Here is a 16,385-nt window from a genome sequence, read left to right on the forward strand (position 1 = left end):
TTCTTAAGCTGCTGTTGCTTATCAAACTTTTGAAAAATTCTAACTAAATTGACACTAAACCCAGGAACTCAGTAAGACCCCCAAACCCCATTGCAACCATTTCCTGGCCCCCAAATGTCATCTACCTGTACTCCAGTCGCTGGCAGAATAGACTTCATTTTCCCCAAACAGCTGATGCCCAGTGAAATAGGTTGGGAAGTGCAGGCAGGGAATTATAATTATGGCAATAATGTTACAATCAACACTAAGCAGCATTCATGAATGTGGAACAGAACAGGTTATTTGGCATAGTTAAGTATACTTCGTAGCTTATAGAGAATACTGGCCTTTGTATAAATCATTTGGCCCATCATGGTTTTGGACTGCAACCCCTAAGATTTTTCACAACAGGCATGTTGGCAAATGGTTGGTGGGACTTGCAATTAACAAACAAAAGCACTGAATGATTTCCATCCAATATTTATTTGATTGACTGGGATTAATTTTCTTAGACAAATAATGGATTATGGAAATGTTCTTTTTGGGTTGTGTTTCCATGTTAAAGAAGTACCTTATTTATTAAGATGGTTTTGGTGCTTCTTTGCTTTCATTATCCTGTTTAACTGAGAGGACATGTCCTTCCACTATCAACATCCCTTTTGAAGCTATCATCCTTAGTCAACTTTGTGTTTGTAGTATGGTGTAGAAACTCCAGTCTAATTCTAGTGCTAAGGATCAAATTGAGAACAAAGATAAACTTTGCATGTAATATTGCAAATGTTACTTTTTGTCAAAGCATTACAGTTCTGTGGTTGTTGGGTTCTAGGTTCTCTTATAGGAATAGCCAAGATTGTGTTTAAGATGTGTTGGATGACCACATTTAGAAAGGCATGGATGTTATAATCAGCACTGGGAGGTTGCTGGTTGAAGCCTGACAAACACAATGAAGCAGGTAGGGCAGGGTTTCGAGCAGTGGTTCTCAACCTGTGAGTCCCCAGGTATTTTGGCCTACAACTCCCAAAAATCCCAGCCAATTTACCAGCTGTTAGGATTTCTGGAAGGCCAAAACATCTGGGGAACCACAGGTTGAGAACCACTGGCTTAAAGAGAACCAAAGGATGCTCTGAGTACTCAAAGCCATCTTGGAGAAATTTGAGCGTCTTTTCTTACTTCTAATGTGCAAGCTCTGATGTCAGCAATGCCACTGGCTAACTGTGAACAAAGGAAAATGATTGACTAAGTTGCAGGGCAATTTTTCCATCAGGGCATTTGTAGTGATGTCAGACGTTGAGGGAAGAGAATGCAACTTGGCAGTTCAAAGTCTGCAGAAAGTTCATTTTTATCTTTGCACTTATGCCAGAGGAATGAGGTTAACACATATTTTCTGGAATGTTACGGTTGCAGAATGTGCAAAAGTTACTTCTTTGGACCATGCCTCCCAGAATCTCTGATCAAAGTAGCAGAGGAGCCTAGGAATTGTAGAGAGAAAATAACTTTTCCAAAGCTGCCCAAACTTTCTTATTGACATCTTTCCCTATCCTTGATACAGGTTTCTGTAATTTTTCTCTTTAGACTATCATAAAAACAAAAACAGGGGTTTAGTGTACAGTATTATTTCAGTTTCTTTATGAACAAGAGTAGGCAGAATGTTTTTTCCCAATGTGCATTTCTTCTGTGTACTGTTATTAGACTAAAATATTGGCCCACATATATTATATTACAATTATTCAGCATAGAAGTAATTCGAATGTAAATAAGAAAGGACAGATCTGATTCCTCCAAGGAAGAGTTAGAGTAAGGTATTTATATCAGTGAATCAAAACCTATCAGCCAATACCAGAAACCTCCAAATTTTACCTGGATAATGGATAATCTGCATGTTGTTGTTGTTGTTGTTGTTGTTGTTGTTAATTCATTTCTATCCCTTTTCTCCTGTGGGTGCGATTCAAAGTGGCGTACAACATATAAAATTCATACAAGTACATCTGTCCACAATACATAATCAGTTAAAAATCATATCCCAATATAGAAACCCAATTAACATATCAAATAAAGCAATTTAAAAACTTACAGCAAGCACCATTAAAAAATATCCACAACCTTCGGCCACTGAAGTTATTTGTCAAATATTATCAAAATATAAACCTCCCTTTGGAGTCCTTTGCATAATTTGTACACCCCAACAAAGAAGGCAGAGTTCACATTGTGTAAAGAGTGCACAGTCTACAGATAACCAGGTTCAAATTGCCTGGAGTCTTATTTTGTGTGGTTAAATATCATCGCCATTATCATTTTTGAGAGCTAGTATGGTGCAGTGGGTTGAGCATTGGAGATTGGGCAAATCACAATCTCTCCGCCTCAAAGGAAGGCAAAGAAAAATCTTCTCCAAACAAGTCTTGCCAAGAAAACCCCATCAGAGGTTTGCTTTCAGGTTGCCATAAGTCAGAAATGGCACATAACAAAAATGAAAAGAGATTACTTGCCTCCCCTGGGGAAAGGTTTCAGACAAAACAGTTTTAAAAACCTATGCTTGTGCCCATGTTCATTCATTTATTTCACATGCAATTACTTTGTGGAACTGGGCTAAATTTTCATTTTGAATATACTGGGTCACAGTGTTGTCCTGTGATAGGTGAAACATACAGTGTGGGACATGCAGTTGTATTAGGCATCGTACAACACTTGCTTCCCGCAATTGAAAGTGGCCTCCAGCCATATGCAATATTGTTTTCTGTCTGATTATATTTCTGTGTATGTGTGTGTGTAGAAAGGAGATGGTGAATCCCACTGACTACAACACCCATGAATCCATAGCATTGAGCCATGGCAGTTAATGTTGTGTCAGATTGCATTCATTCTAATGCATAGATGCATTCTGGCTATGCCACAGTCCTCTCCTTAACAATGCCTGATAGAGATAATTTTTACATTTTATGCAAAATTTCAGCTAAACAGCAACTTCCAGCTTTTCCTCAGAACAGCTTGCTGGGATTTTTCAAGGTTGAAATTGTTTTCAAACTGTTAGCTCCCCATGTCAATCTGTTTACTGAGGATGAGAAGAGATAGGGATACTTCTTGGTCCCTCCCCCATGTGGTTTTCCTTGAAGGGAAGAATGCTAATAGGATTTTTCCTGTTTGAATCCTCTGACAAAGTTAAAGTCATGATTGCATTTCCTGATGACTGACCAAAGGTCAGGGCTGATAGCAACAGTCAGACCCAGCACTGGGTTGCAGCGAGAGCCAAGATCCCAAGGTTACTGCAGTTCAGTTTCTGAAGGTAGACCCTTCTCTCTTTTCTCTCTCTCTCTGTTGTCTGTCTGTCTGAATCTTTCTCTCAGACCTTCAACCCCCACCCCATCTCTTTACTAAAGAAGCAATAAGCAGTCAATCATCCAGATGAGGAAAACTTGTAGATACGTAAGCTATCTCTCTCTCTCTCTCTCTCTCTCTCTCTCTCTCTCTCTCTCTCTCTCTCTCTCTCTCTCTCTCTCTCTCTCTCTTTTTGACTTTGTCTCTTATCCTTTGGGTTTGGGAGCCAAGGAGAGGACTCTATGGGGACTAAGGGTGGGTCATTTTGAAAAAGGGAAACCATCAGCGGAAGATATTTCCTTCTTACATTTTCAGAGATGCAAATGAGGCTACATTTTGTCTGTTTTTAAAAGATTTGCCATATTGGTCTGTTTCGGTATAAAAAAGGAAGGAAAAACAAGTCTTGTGATTCCTTTAAGACTGACTAATTTCTTTCACCCTAAGCTTTCACGGACTCCTGCTTGCATCTGAAGTCCATCTGAAGAAGCAAGCAATAGTCCATCAAAAAGTACGCTAAAATAGGTGCCGCAAGACTGCTTTTCCTTCCCTTATTAATATGAAGAAGTCATTTTAAAACTGAAACAAGGACTTAATTGGTCAGTGGGGTTTTTTTTGGAGGGTTCAGGGGAAAGTAGAAACATCCTTCTTGAAGTATCTTTTGTCAAATATATGAATTTTGCTGCTTTTAAACATTATTATTGCTACAGACTTTTTCTTTTTGCTTCTGTCATTAAAATATTCTTGCTTGCCTTTAATACAAACTTAATGAAGTTAATAAATATATTATTCTGTAAGGTGACACCGGAATCAGTTGTTTTTTGCTTCAGAAGAAGCAAAAACATAAGAGTTGGGGAAGTGGTGATCAGTTTTTAGAAAAATAGATTCATTCCTGTTTGTATTTAAATGAAAAATTTCAGGGTGGGCCCAGCTTTATTCTGAGTTCCATTTAATGTCAACATAATTATAATGTGATATATTTTATTAGTGTTACCATCTCTGTCATCACTATAATAGTTACAGGTTTGGTGTGATGCTTGTTTTTGTTTCTCTTCTTAAAATTTCTTTCATGATGGTTTTCTGTTGAATATACAAGTGTTCTTAATGACATAACATGCAGATTCTTGCTGGAGCAAAAAAAGGTACATCAGTTTCAACATTTTGTTTCCACTATAGTGGAATAATGTATTCTTGATGTATTCTAAACCAGTGGTTCTCAACCTGTGGGTCCCCAGATGTTTTGGCCTTCAATTCCCAGAAATCCTAACAGCTGGTAAATTGGCTGGGATTTCTGAGAGTTGTAGGCCATAACACTGGGGACCCACAAGTTGAGAACCACTGCCCTTAACGCACCAGATCCTGTCTATTCCTGGATGCTGTGGACTTCTTTACACAGGGCAAATTTTGGCGGCAACTCCAGTTCCACAGCAGTTTTGCTACGGAGCTCACTGGCTCCCATCACACACTGGAGAAATACTTTCAGGATGGCTCTGTGGCAAAAATTCTGTGGAACCGGAGTTGCAGCCAAAAAAAACCCACCTGCGGCAACATGGGAGGCTTCCTGTGGGTGCATTTCCCTCAACAGGGCAAGCCAGCCGGCGGACACTTCCCCCCAAGTGATAAAGTAGGGGGGAAGCTGGGACAGTGAGGGGTGTGGGGTGACAGGTTCCCATGCTCCTGGATGTGTACTGCCAGAATCGCCACAATCTGTATCGATTCCGGCGGCATGCCTGAAGAGGTCCTAAGCAGTGTCAGCCCTGGTTAGTACTTCAGACAACAAATACCAGGTGCTGTGGGCTTGATCATAGAGGAAAGACCTGGCAGAAAAACCTCCAAGTTTTCCTTGCTTAAGAAAACTCTGTGAAACTAATGGGGTCACCATAAGTTGGAAGGTGTTTTGAAATCTCATCTACAAAAACTGTGTGATATACTGAAACAAGATGAAACAATCTGTGCTATTCTGCATCAAATAGTCAGAACCATCCCACCAAATGGATAAAAGGTTTTATATGATATATTCTCTTCCTGAAATCTAAATTATACCTATGTTTATATTTCTTCTTATGGGGCCAGGCACTTGTACATGAAAGTTTTGAAATGGATAAGAGATGTATGTAGTTTAGTGGCAAGTACATTCTTTGCATACAGAAGGCTTGAAATCTAGTCCCTGGCAGCTCCAAGTAAAGCAGAGAGCTCTTTGCCTACAATTACTAGTTTTTGTTATCAACAATGCATAGGGCTCCTAATCTACACATCATCCAATTTCCCCATATGACACTAGCTTAAAATGTGTGGAAAAACTTCCCATTAACTTCCATTGGAAGTTCTTTCCAATATATGTAGCAGTCACTGGGGGGCATGAATCCACACAGCAGGTGTGTATTTAATCCTTTGCCTCTTGCTGTGGTCCTCCAGAAGGAGGCATGTCATTGGAAGGAATGAGAGGGGTGCTTTCTGTAATGCAGATTGCAAGCATTGAGGGTCTAATAAGGATTAGAAGTATAACGGGGCAAAGGATCCCAATCTGGATGGATTTCCGTGAGCAGTTTATTTCTCTTTTTTGCTCCCTCTTGCTGCAGATAGTACAAAAAGGGAAGGAAATGTCTCTGAAGTCCAGTTAGAAATCCTCCTAGTGATTCATCTAACCCTTGAGCTACCAAGTTCATCATCCCAGCTTTAGAGAGGAATGTCACTAGTACAGATGACACCGAGTTATATGAGTAAACTTGGTAAAAGGCAGCTATGTTCTGGTGCATTTAATGGAATTCTGGTTCACATAATATGAAACAACTGGATGAGGAAGCCACATCTAAATGCGGACTGTCACCTGTAGAAGGTGTTTTTGTTAATGTGGGCCTTCAAGTTGCTTCTGACATATGGCGACCCTAAAGTGAACTTTACACAAGGTGTTCTGAGGCTAAGTGTATGACTTGCCCAAGTTCACTCATTGGGTTTTCATGGCCAAGTAGGGATTCAAAGCATGTTTTCCAGAATCCTTGTTCAATGCTCAAACCGCAACCCCACACTTTTATCTTGTTTTAAAATACCAAACTGAAAATTCTGCAGAAACATACTTTTCTGTTCTTGGAACATTCAAATCTTGTGCAGTGGCAAAATAAACCAATCTATTCAAGCAGTCTGTTTGGGCCAGGGATGGGGAAAATTCAGCCTAATTACCCCCAAGAGCAGAGAGGGTAATTAGGCCAAATACGTTGGCCCCTGAATGCAAGAAACGGTAGCATTTCCTCAAAGCTGTGAGAAATTCTAGAATCCTTTTTTTTGTCTATCAACCACCCCAAATCTTCCTAAACCACCTTAAAGAGCAACAGCTGCCTCTTCTAATCTGCACCCCAATCTCCCCCAACCAGACAAAGAACAAAAAATGTCTATAACACTGCTAAAATAGCAGACAGAAGTGATATCGTGCCACTTTGGGTGCACAGAAACACATTGCTGCAATCTGCTGAGCGAACACAGGAAGGAAAAATGGTCCCTGCCTTGATTGCAGTTGTCCTCATATCCTAGATCCATTTTTGTGACCCACAATTCACCAGGATTTCTGGGTTACTTCCTTACTTTAAAACAGATTTCTCTTGAGCCTAAGAAAATGACAAAATTGCCCCTCCTACCCCTAGTACCCCTTTTAATTTAGGCCTTGGCAACATTTCCAGTTGCCAAACCTATTCAAGCTTACCCAGAAAATGTGAGCAAAAGGCTTAAAAGCCTGTTGAAGTTGGTGTACATACCGTGTTTCCCCGAAAATAAGACCTCCCCAAAGAATAAGACCTAGCAGGGGTTTGGGGGGATTGCCAAATATAAGGCCTCCCCTGAAAGTAAGACCTAGCAACTAAGGCTACAGCAGAGTTCCATTGGGAAGCATGGCTGCCGGGCAGAACCAGCACTCATACATACACACCGGAGGGAGGGAGGGAGGGAGGGCATATTCTGAAGTCCCAGCATATTCTGTTATTATTATTATATTCCATTTTATATTATCCTATTAATATATTTTATATCTTCTATTCCATTCTATTATTCTATTATATTATCCTATTATTATTATATTATTATGCTATTCTGTTATTATATCCCATTATTATATTATCCTAGTAATACGATATTATTATCATTTTCTGTTATTATTATATCCTATATTATATTATCTCATTAATATATTGTATATAATTATATTATTATTATATTATCATATTATTATTATAGTATATATTATTCATCATTCATGACTACATTGAAACTAGAATAGAGAGAAATCAGCGTGGAAACCTTGTGAAACCTAAATTGCAAGAGGTACCATAGATTGTTGTACATGTAAATAATGGTAGTAACAAGAAATTCTTGATAGGATTCATAGTTTGTCTGGTTATGCTGGTTTGTGATGACAACTACTTTACGGTATATAATAAATGTTCATTTTGTTGTTCAACAATAAATGTGAGCTCTTCTTCATGGAAAAATAAGACATCCCCTGAAAATAAGACCTAGTGCATCTTTGGGAGCAAAAATTAATATAAGACCCTGTCTTATTTTCGGGGAAACAGGGTAGTACAGAAGGGATATTAATAAGAGTGAGGGAAATAGGAGTCTTTTAGGGCAAATAGAAGAAAATGGAAGGGGAATGACATATAGGGTAGACTAGGGCTTCTGCTGGTCCTGGAAGAAGTAAAGAGAAGGAATAAGGAATCTGTCAGTTGACACAGCCAGAAGATGGGGACAGTACCTTTTCCTAAGCTCCAAGCACAGCTGAAGGATGTCAATATTTGCTTTCTAAGGGTCTTGGGCAGATGCCCAGGAGGGAGAAAAGTTCCTTGGCAGGTGCAGCTTTTCCTTCATCTGCAGCACTATGATGAGAAAACAGCTTAAACTATTCTACCTGAACCTATCTTACAAACAGTTTAAACCACTAGAGACTCTTAGGGCCCTTCCACACAGCCCTTTATCCCAGAATATCAAGGTAGAAAATCCCACATTATCTGGGTGTGGACTCAGATAACTCATTTCAAAGCAGATATTGTGGGATTTTCTGCCTTGATATTCTGGGATAAAGGGCTGTGTGGAAGGGCCCTTCGTTAACATTTGAGCTCACAGCCTAGAAGTCACCAAACTGGCTTGAGACAAAACTCTCTTCCAAAGACGTCAGGGAGCCTGTACTGTCAGAGGGGTAGCAACCACAAACAACGCAAATCTTTGAAAAGTTACCTTTTTTTTAACTATGGCTCTGGAGTCCTCCAGTTGGTATAGTCTGGGTCATGGTGGTTGTGAGATATGGGGAGTTCCAGTTCAAAAAAGTAACGTTTCTAAGTTCTGAACGACAGGCTCCTGCTGCCAGCTGTTATACCTGATGCTGCGTTCATACACACCAAGCAGATAAAATCTCCTTCTGCAGCCGTTGCTTTGATTCAAGAAATTGCTGCTTAAACTCACATTAAGAGAGAGAGAGAGAGAGAGAGAGAGAGAGAGAGAGAGAGAGAGAATGAGAATGAACAAATGAACCCAGAAGGATGAACTTGAATAACCTCTCTTTTTGTTCTCCTTCCCAAGGACCAAGTGTAGGCAGGGAGGGGAGGGTGCACTGACCATTCTGGGATCTGACTGTAGCTAGAAGGATGGCCTGACTTTTTTCACTCCTTGGGCTGCTGCTGCCACAAGCTTTCCAAGCCAGTCTGGGTGGTTAGAAGGGAAAAAATGACCACAAGGAAGAGAAGCACTGAAGGGGAAAGGTAGCTAAACAAGAGAAGCAGCAGGTTTTGTTCCCGGATAAGGTAAGAAAAGTTGAACTTGGAATTCTCAATTGCGGATATGGTATTGGGTCCATTTTTCTCCCTCAGAGGCTTGGGATGAGAATTTTCTTTGCTGTGAGCTTCGCGAGAGCTGGGAAGATGTGCTTCCAGACAAAAGGTGCCTTTCAACTCTTTCAGATTTCTTGTTTTTATGTTTAATAGGGAACAAGTAAGGGTTTGTGTTATGTAAAACATCTGCAAGATTAGAAGGATAGGGGGTGCCAGGGCTTGATCTCCACACTCTAGATAGAAGGCATCTATAGAATAATAGGAAAACAAGGAAAGTGAAGCAGAATCAGACCTCAAAGCCCATTTGGTTCAGCATTCTGTTTCCACAGTGGTCAAACAGGTGTATAGGAAGCTTACACAAAGCATGTATGCAATAGCACTCTCTGATCATTGTTCCCAGCAGTTTTTATACTGACTCTCTTACAGGAAGCAATATATAGCCAACATATTAAGCAGTTATTGATGGTCTTATCTTCCACAAAGTTGTCTACTCCTCACTTGAAGGTTATAAAGGTTGGAGGCCATCACTCCATCATGGGGTAGGAAAATCCAAAGCTTACCTACATTTGTACATGGATGCATCTGACTATATAATTGTTTTTTAAAAATATAAAAGGTAAGGTTGCTGCTGTGTGCAGGGTCCATCCCAGTATTTATTTATTTATTTACAGTATTTATATTCCGCCCTTCTCAACTCAAAGGGGACTTAGGGCGGATCACAATGTACACATACAAGGCAAACATTCAATGCCATATGAACATAGAGACAGAGACAGACATCGAGGCCATTTAACCTTCTCCAGCTTCCAGCTTCCTGAAGGTATGCTCGATTCTGGCCACAGGGGGAGCAGCTGCTTCATCATCCACTGTGATGCCGACTTCCTCATTCTAAATGCTGCTGGACAATTTTTATGGTATAATTAAATTAGCCTCCCCACATAGTGGCACCTAAATTTCCTACTTGATAGATGCAACTATCTTTTGGGTTGCTTAGGTCAACAATGAGCAGAGCTATTTTTTATTTTAATGGTTGGGTGCTCACTCCGCCACGGGCTGGCCTCGAACTCATGACCTCTTGGTCATAGTGATTTATTGCAGCTGGCTCCTAACCAGCCTGCGCCACAGCCTGATCCTACACCTGCACATGGCTAATGCTGGCTCAGGAGTTTGTGCTAGGCTTGCATATTTCTGGGCAAACACTTGGACTAACAGGACTGCTACACCATTCCTGTCTCTGGTTTATAAGGTTTGTCTTCTAGGCTACTTGTTCATGTAGATCATCTCAGCATATGATCATTGCTAAGAATGCAGGGTGCCCCCACAGTCTCTGGAGAAAAGGAGAAATGGGGTTCATAATTATTATCATATCCTTCCTTTTCCTGGGAATCATTGTAGCTTCCAAATATTAAAACAGATATTGATTTTTCTAAACCACATGTAGTTTAAAAAGGACCAAAAGTTGTTAATAATAACAAAAACAACAATTGTCAATAATAACTTATATTAACAAACAACCTAATTCAGTTTATTGAATTAATATTTTAAAATATCCATTAACATTAAAATGAAGACAATTTATACAACACAATATTAAAAGTCTTTTCCTTATAAATTATTTATTTATTTACTTCATTTATATCCCACTCTTCTCACCCCACGGGGGACTCAAAGCGGCATACATCATACACATAGGCAAACATTCAGTGCCTCAATTATACACACAGGTAAAATCATAACATAAAATCATTAAAACAGTAAACATAAAATATAATTTAAAACCATTAAACATACAAAACATGATAAATCCAATATGCGAATAACACATTGCACAAGTCCTTAATCATAATTCAGCTGCAGCATTTCTAACTGTGTCATGACAAGATGTTAGTTTGCAATTTCGTCATTCACCGAATGCCTGCTTGAATAGCCAAGTTTTCACTTGTTTCCTAAATGCTAGGAGGGAGGGGGTGGTTGTGAAGGCGGTGGGACTGAGAGCAGGACCTCCCTGGCAGATCTTAATGCTTGTACTGGTTTGTAAAGGGAGATATGTTCAGATAAGTAAGTTGGACTGGAACCATTTAGGGTTTTATAGGCTAATGCCAGCACTTTGAATTGTGCTTGGTAGCAGACTGGCAGGCCAGTGGAGCTGATATAATGGGGGTTGCTCCCTGTATACCGCTCCAGTGAGCAACCTGGCTGGCGCCTGTTGGACTACTTGAAGCTTCCGAGCAGTCTTCAAAGGCAACCCCACATAGAGAGTGTTGCAATAGTCTATTCGAGATGTGACGAGAGCGCAGACCATCATGGCCAACACAGACTTTCCATGGGACTAGAAAATAATCAAGTACTAATGGGAATTCTGACATTTCATCTTTTCTCCAAACAGCCAACAATAACATAAACAGTTCCTTTCTAAAAGCCTGCTAAAATTATGTATGTGTGTGTGTATATATATAATCTGCTGATGGAAAGACAAAACATTGGGATCCAATGCATCTAGTTTTGGAGGTTCTGGTTGAAACAGATCTGGTTGAAACTGTGCATGTAACAGAGACCACTTTGGTCACTTTGGTAGATGATCTGTATGGGATAAGGTCAAAGAAGTGTGATTGTGTTGGTTCTGCTGGACCTCTTGGTGGCTTTTGATATTACCCTTCAGAATTACCTCTCTAGGATGGTACTTGGGGGTGCTGTTGAACAATGCTTCTAATCATTCTTGGCGTGTGTGCTTTGCAAGGTAGTGTTGGACATTTCTGGTTCACAACAAGGCCATTGACCTGCTGCCCCTCAGGTTCACAGACAAGGCAGAGTTCTTTTTTGGTAGGAAATACAGATATAGTGTATGCTGGAAATTATGAACTTTATAATTGGGTGGATTCTTGGGTTTAATCCTGGATCTGGAAGCTCCAATTTGAGGGCACCCACCCGTAGATAATCCTCATGATCCTTTTTTATAGGAGGAAACACTTCACTGGCCTTGGAACCCCAATGTGAGTAATATCTGAATTTTCTATCACCTTTCATGTGTAGCTGCACAGAAAGAGGACAATCATTGGTTTTCTTGCTTGAATATTTCACCTAGCTATAGAAAGAGAGTACAGAGGGTGCCAAAATTGTTTGGAAAGGAAGTTCCAGACTTTGAGGGCAGCCACTGAGAAGACCCTCTTCTGTGTTCTCACTAGATGTGCCTGTGATAGGGACTGAGAGAAAAGCCTGCCTCTGATCACAAAACATGAGCAGGCCGTACAGTTCTTCAAATAACCTGGACCTGAGCTGTATAGGGTTTTAGAGATCGCAATCACCACTTTGAATTGTGTCCAGAAACAGTTGGGGAACAACTGGAGCTGTTGCAACAAGGAAGTTGTATACTCCTTTTAGCCAGAGCACTTCCAACTTGTCTGGATTAAGTTTTAACATGTTTATGCTAATTCATTACATTATGACAGGCATGGGTTCTGGATGGAAATAGCTTTCTTGGATTGTGGTAATTATACCACTTCATCACATGGTCTTTGAGAAGCATCCTAGGGTGCTTCCAGGACCCTTCCTCAACGAAACCCCACTGGATGCCATCACATGACGTAAGGCTACTTCCGTCAGGGCTCCCTAGAGGAAGCATCCTAGCAGTGTATTAGGATGCTCCCTAGAGAACACCGGAGGCTTCCCACGTTCTTATTCAGAAGACCGAGGGGAAGCCAGGCAGCGATGCTTCCTCCCGTGGAATATGGTAAGTTTGCCCTGCTGCCTGCCAGATTCACCACGTTGTGTGGTGAATTTCTCCTGCTGATGCTCAGCTTATTGATCTCAATGTGATGAGGTCCTAGAGTTGGATGGCATCCACGTACTAATATGTATATACATTTCTCCTCTGAACTCTACAGAAACCTGTTTCCTCACTCCCCAAAATTTGGTGAGTTGGAGGTTTTTGTTGTTATCCTCCCACCTCCTGAGGGCCACAGGAAGCAATTTTACTATATTTTGAGTGGCCTCTTGTTTGTCTTCTCTGGTGTGCTTTAGGTCCAAGATAAAATCTTTGGTCAAAGAGGTGAGGGAAGTAATTTCCAGACCAGGGCAAATCCCAGACCAGGGAGGAAAGTAATTTCTAGACCAGGGTGGTGGTGGTAGGGAAATGGCCAGATTGCTCATCGTGGCTTTTAAGGAATATGTGGAGCTTTACAAGCAAAATAACTTTAAAATTGTTTTAAAGGGAAGCAGATATAAGGAGGGAAATTATATGCTGTTATTTCTGTTACACCTGCAGGATATATTTGAAAGCCTGGTGTCTTAAGTCATCACAACAAGCCTGGATTCTTCCGATTTCTGTCTTCTTGTTTACACCAGAATGCTCATACATGTTGCAAAGTTCTTTCTACTTGTAGTTGAAGCTGCAAAACAATCCAGGACTCTTTCATGGTTTGCTTAATATGATGCCTAAAACCATAATGAGTTGCCAGTCTTGTTTGTCTCTTCTCGCCTAAGCCAAACTGAGATTTGCAGATTTATAGCCCCAAAATATAACTTTTCCAAGCTCTGGCTCATAATTCCACAATAAACCACAACATTTTGGCCTGATAGGAGCCAGATATCATGCTAAATAAGCCATAGCCTTTTACTGTTGCAAACTAGAGCAACTGAACAATGTGCACTAATGCATTTCTTGTCAACAATAAGTCTGGCTAATTGTAATATCTGACGATTGCCAATACAGTCTGAATGGCATGTGACTTCTGTAGGGGTTCTAGAGAAGGTTATCCTTTTTCTAATAGGGTAATTGTCTGGTTGATAGTCAGCCTTTCTTTCAGAACTTTAGAAAGTCTATTTGGCAGTTATTAAAAAAGCTCCTCAACTTTTCTAAAATGGTTACGTCAATACTACTATGGATTCATAGTTACTTTGGGTTCAGCAGTCTGTGGTCCATACAGAGGGTGTATTACTATTGAGAGTGATGGCATACCAACACTACGTTTGTTTAGACCCCAAGCACACCACCTTTTGGAGTACACTATATACTTATGTATAAGTCTAGAAATTCAACCCCCTAAAACAGCATTGATTTTTTCCAAAGGTCAATGTGAGTACTGTACCTTAACTTTTCATCATCATAGGTGATAACTCGTGGCCTGGGATGATTGTCTTCCAGAGGCAAAGCTTGTTGACGGTAAATGAATGTGAGGACCTATTCTGGATCCACATGGTCTTTCACATTGAGGACATAGGTTTCCAGATGGAAGACAGTCACAACAAGCGTTTGCTTGACGTACCTTCCTCTTGGCACGTTTCTTTAATTTGCCCTCTGTTTGTGCCTCTTCAATATCCATAGTAACATTGGTAACAGCTGACTCCAGTTAGAATGCTGAAGTGCCAGGTCTTCCTACTTCTCAATGTTTATACCACATTTTTTAAAGATTAGCTTTAAGCCCATATTTAAATCTCTTTTATTGTCTACCAACGTTCTGCTTTCTGTTCTTAAGTTGAGAGTAAAGTAGCTGCTTTGGAAGACTGTGATCAGATATTTGGACAATGTGTTCAGTCCAATGAAGTTGATAGCAGAGAATCAATGCTGGTAGTCTTTGCTTCTTTCAAAAGCTGACATTTGTCCACCTGTCTTCCCAAGAGATTTGCATGATTTTTTTTAAAAAAGGATCTATCCCTTTCTCTGAGCAGTCTGGTGAAAGGCAAGAGCTTAGTCCATCCTAGGAGAACCTAAAAGAAGCACCAACCCCCTCTACTCTCCCTGCTACAGCACTACTTCTGGACGTTTTGAATGTCCAGGCCTGGAAATTGTAGTGGCCAGGGGTGGGTGGCCCCCTAAGGTGTCTTTGAGGCTTTCCTCAACTTTATCCACCAGTCATATCCACTGGTCACATTAAAATCCATAATGTTGATCCCAAAACCTAGTTAATTTATGCATGAGTGGAACTTGCACCTGACTAAAATATACAGACAAGTGAGCTTGTTGTAGGAAATGAACAAAAATATCATTTTCTTAATCATGGATCTAAGTCACAAGAGTAGCACATGGTGATGGGGAAGTAAACTGCTACAGTACATCTAAATAGATAAAAATAGGTGAGCAAGACTATTCATAAAACCTATTGAAAAAAGGAGTACTGGGGAAGTGAAGAGGAACAACTAAGAGAAAGCTCATGAGAACAATTTGCTTCCCTCCAGCAGATCCTTAGAGGAAATGAGGAAGCCTTTTAGGAAGCTTGTGAAAATTTTGCTGGTTGGCACAAAAATAGGAGAAACTGACCTGAGTAAAAGGCCACACTGGCACCAGTCTGTTTTGTGCAGAAAAAATAAGCTTGGATTGTATATTCTTATTTGGCCTTGGCCTCTTATTTTTCTTTGTTGATACTTACAGAGATGTGGAAAATTTCCCTATTACATTTTTTCACAGAAAATTATCTATCTGTCTGTCTGTCTGTCTGTCTGTCTGTCTGTCTGTCTATCTATCTATCTATCTATCTTTATCTATAATTGACTGGATTGTTGTATTGTGATTTGTCATTTGGTGAAATAGAATGTTCAACTTGTTGAACTAGCTATATAACATTTACACCAAAATTTCTAAATCAGATAACATTATTGGAAACACTAGAACATTTTCTTGGAACTTGATTAGGTCAAATTTTCCTGGAAGTTTTCTCTACTTTTTCTTTAAAATTCTACCTAGCTGTGCTTGCCTCAATCAAGAGTGTTTCTTCAACAACTTTAAGGAGACAGGCAATTGTTGATTTAACCTGCAAGTACGATTTTGTGTTACCACATCCCACTCCTGCTGCTGCTGTTACTGCCGCTGTTGTGCTTCTTATTTTGAAACCAAAGTATGTACAAGTACAGCATCTGTTTTCACAATGGTGGAGCTGCGCTTTTTGTGTGTGTGTCTTGTAAAGATAGACTTAAGAGTCCGAACTTGCCAAAGCTGTGCAATTCTGGGAGGTATAGTCAAAGTAGTAACTTCTCCAAGCCTTGGTCTGAATGTACCAAAATTTAGTCTCCTTCCATGTATCCTCCCTTGCTGCTGCCACCATCATTGCTCCTGCTTCTCTGCTGTATTACTGCCCAAATACCATATTAGCTTTGGAGGAAATACTTTCAGATATAGTTACAGGTTCCTCTGTGTGAATTTGTGTGTGTACATGTATGTGTATACATTTACTGCCCCACTTAAGTCTATTCTGCAGGCAAGCGCATATGTTGTCTTGGGTAGAAAAAGAAATTATGTATAAACTGTATAGCTGATAGAGGACATGCATAGATGACAATCATTTAAGTCAAAAACTCAAATAT

At 40.1% G+C, this 16,385-nt stretch overlaps 1 protein-coding gene across 5 annotated transcripts in view; it reads left to right on the plus strand.

Annotated features, from left to right (window-relative positions):
• Nucleotides 1–16,385, plus strand: part of nr1h3 (nuclear receptor subfamily 1 group H member 3) — a 57,265-nt gene that overhangs the window by 6,712 nt on the left and 34,168 nt on the right. Inside the window, exon 1 of one of the 5 annotated variants that reach the window (XM_008105044.3) lies at nucleotides 3,135–3,256. The exons of 2 other annotated variants lie outside the window; for them this stretch is intronic. The gene's annotated coding sequence lies outside the window, so the exon portion shown is untranslated. Of the gene's footprint in view, nucleotides 1–3,134; nucleotides 3,257–3,305; nucleotides 3,397–8,770; nucleotides 9,066–16,385 lie in introns of those variants that run through there. 2 more of the 5 variants (XM_062967988.1, XM_008105033.3) reach the window with 2 other exon arrangements.

The sequence above is a fragment of the Anolis carolinensis genome, chromosome 1 (assembly GCF_035594765.1).
Source record: "Anolis carolinensis isolate JA03-04 chromosome 1, rAnoCar3.1.pri, whole genome shotgun sequence".
NCBI classification, from domain to species: domain Eukaryota; kingdom Metazoa; phylum Chordata; class Lepidosauria; order Squamata; family Dactyloidae; genus Anolis; species Anolis carolinensis.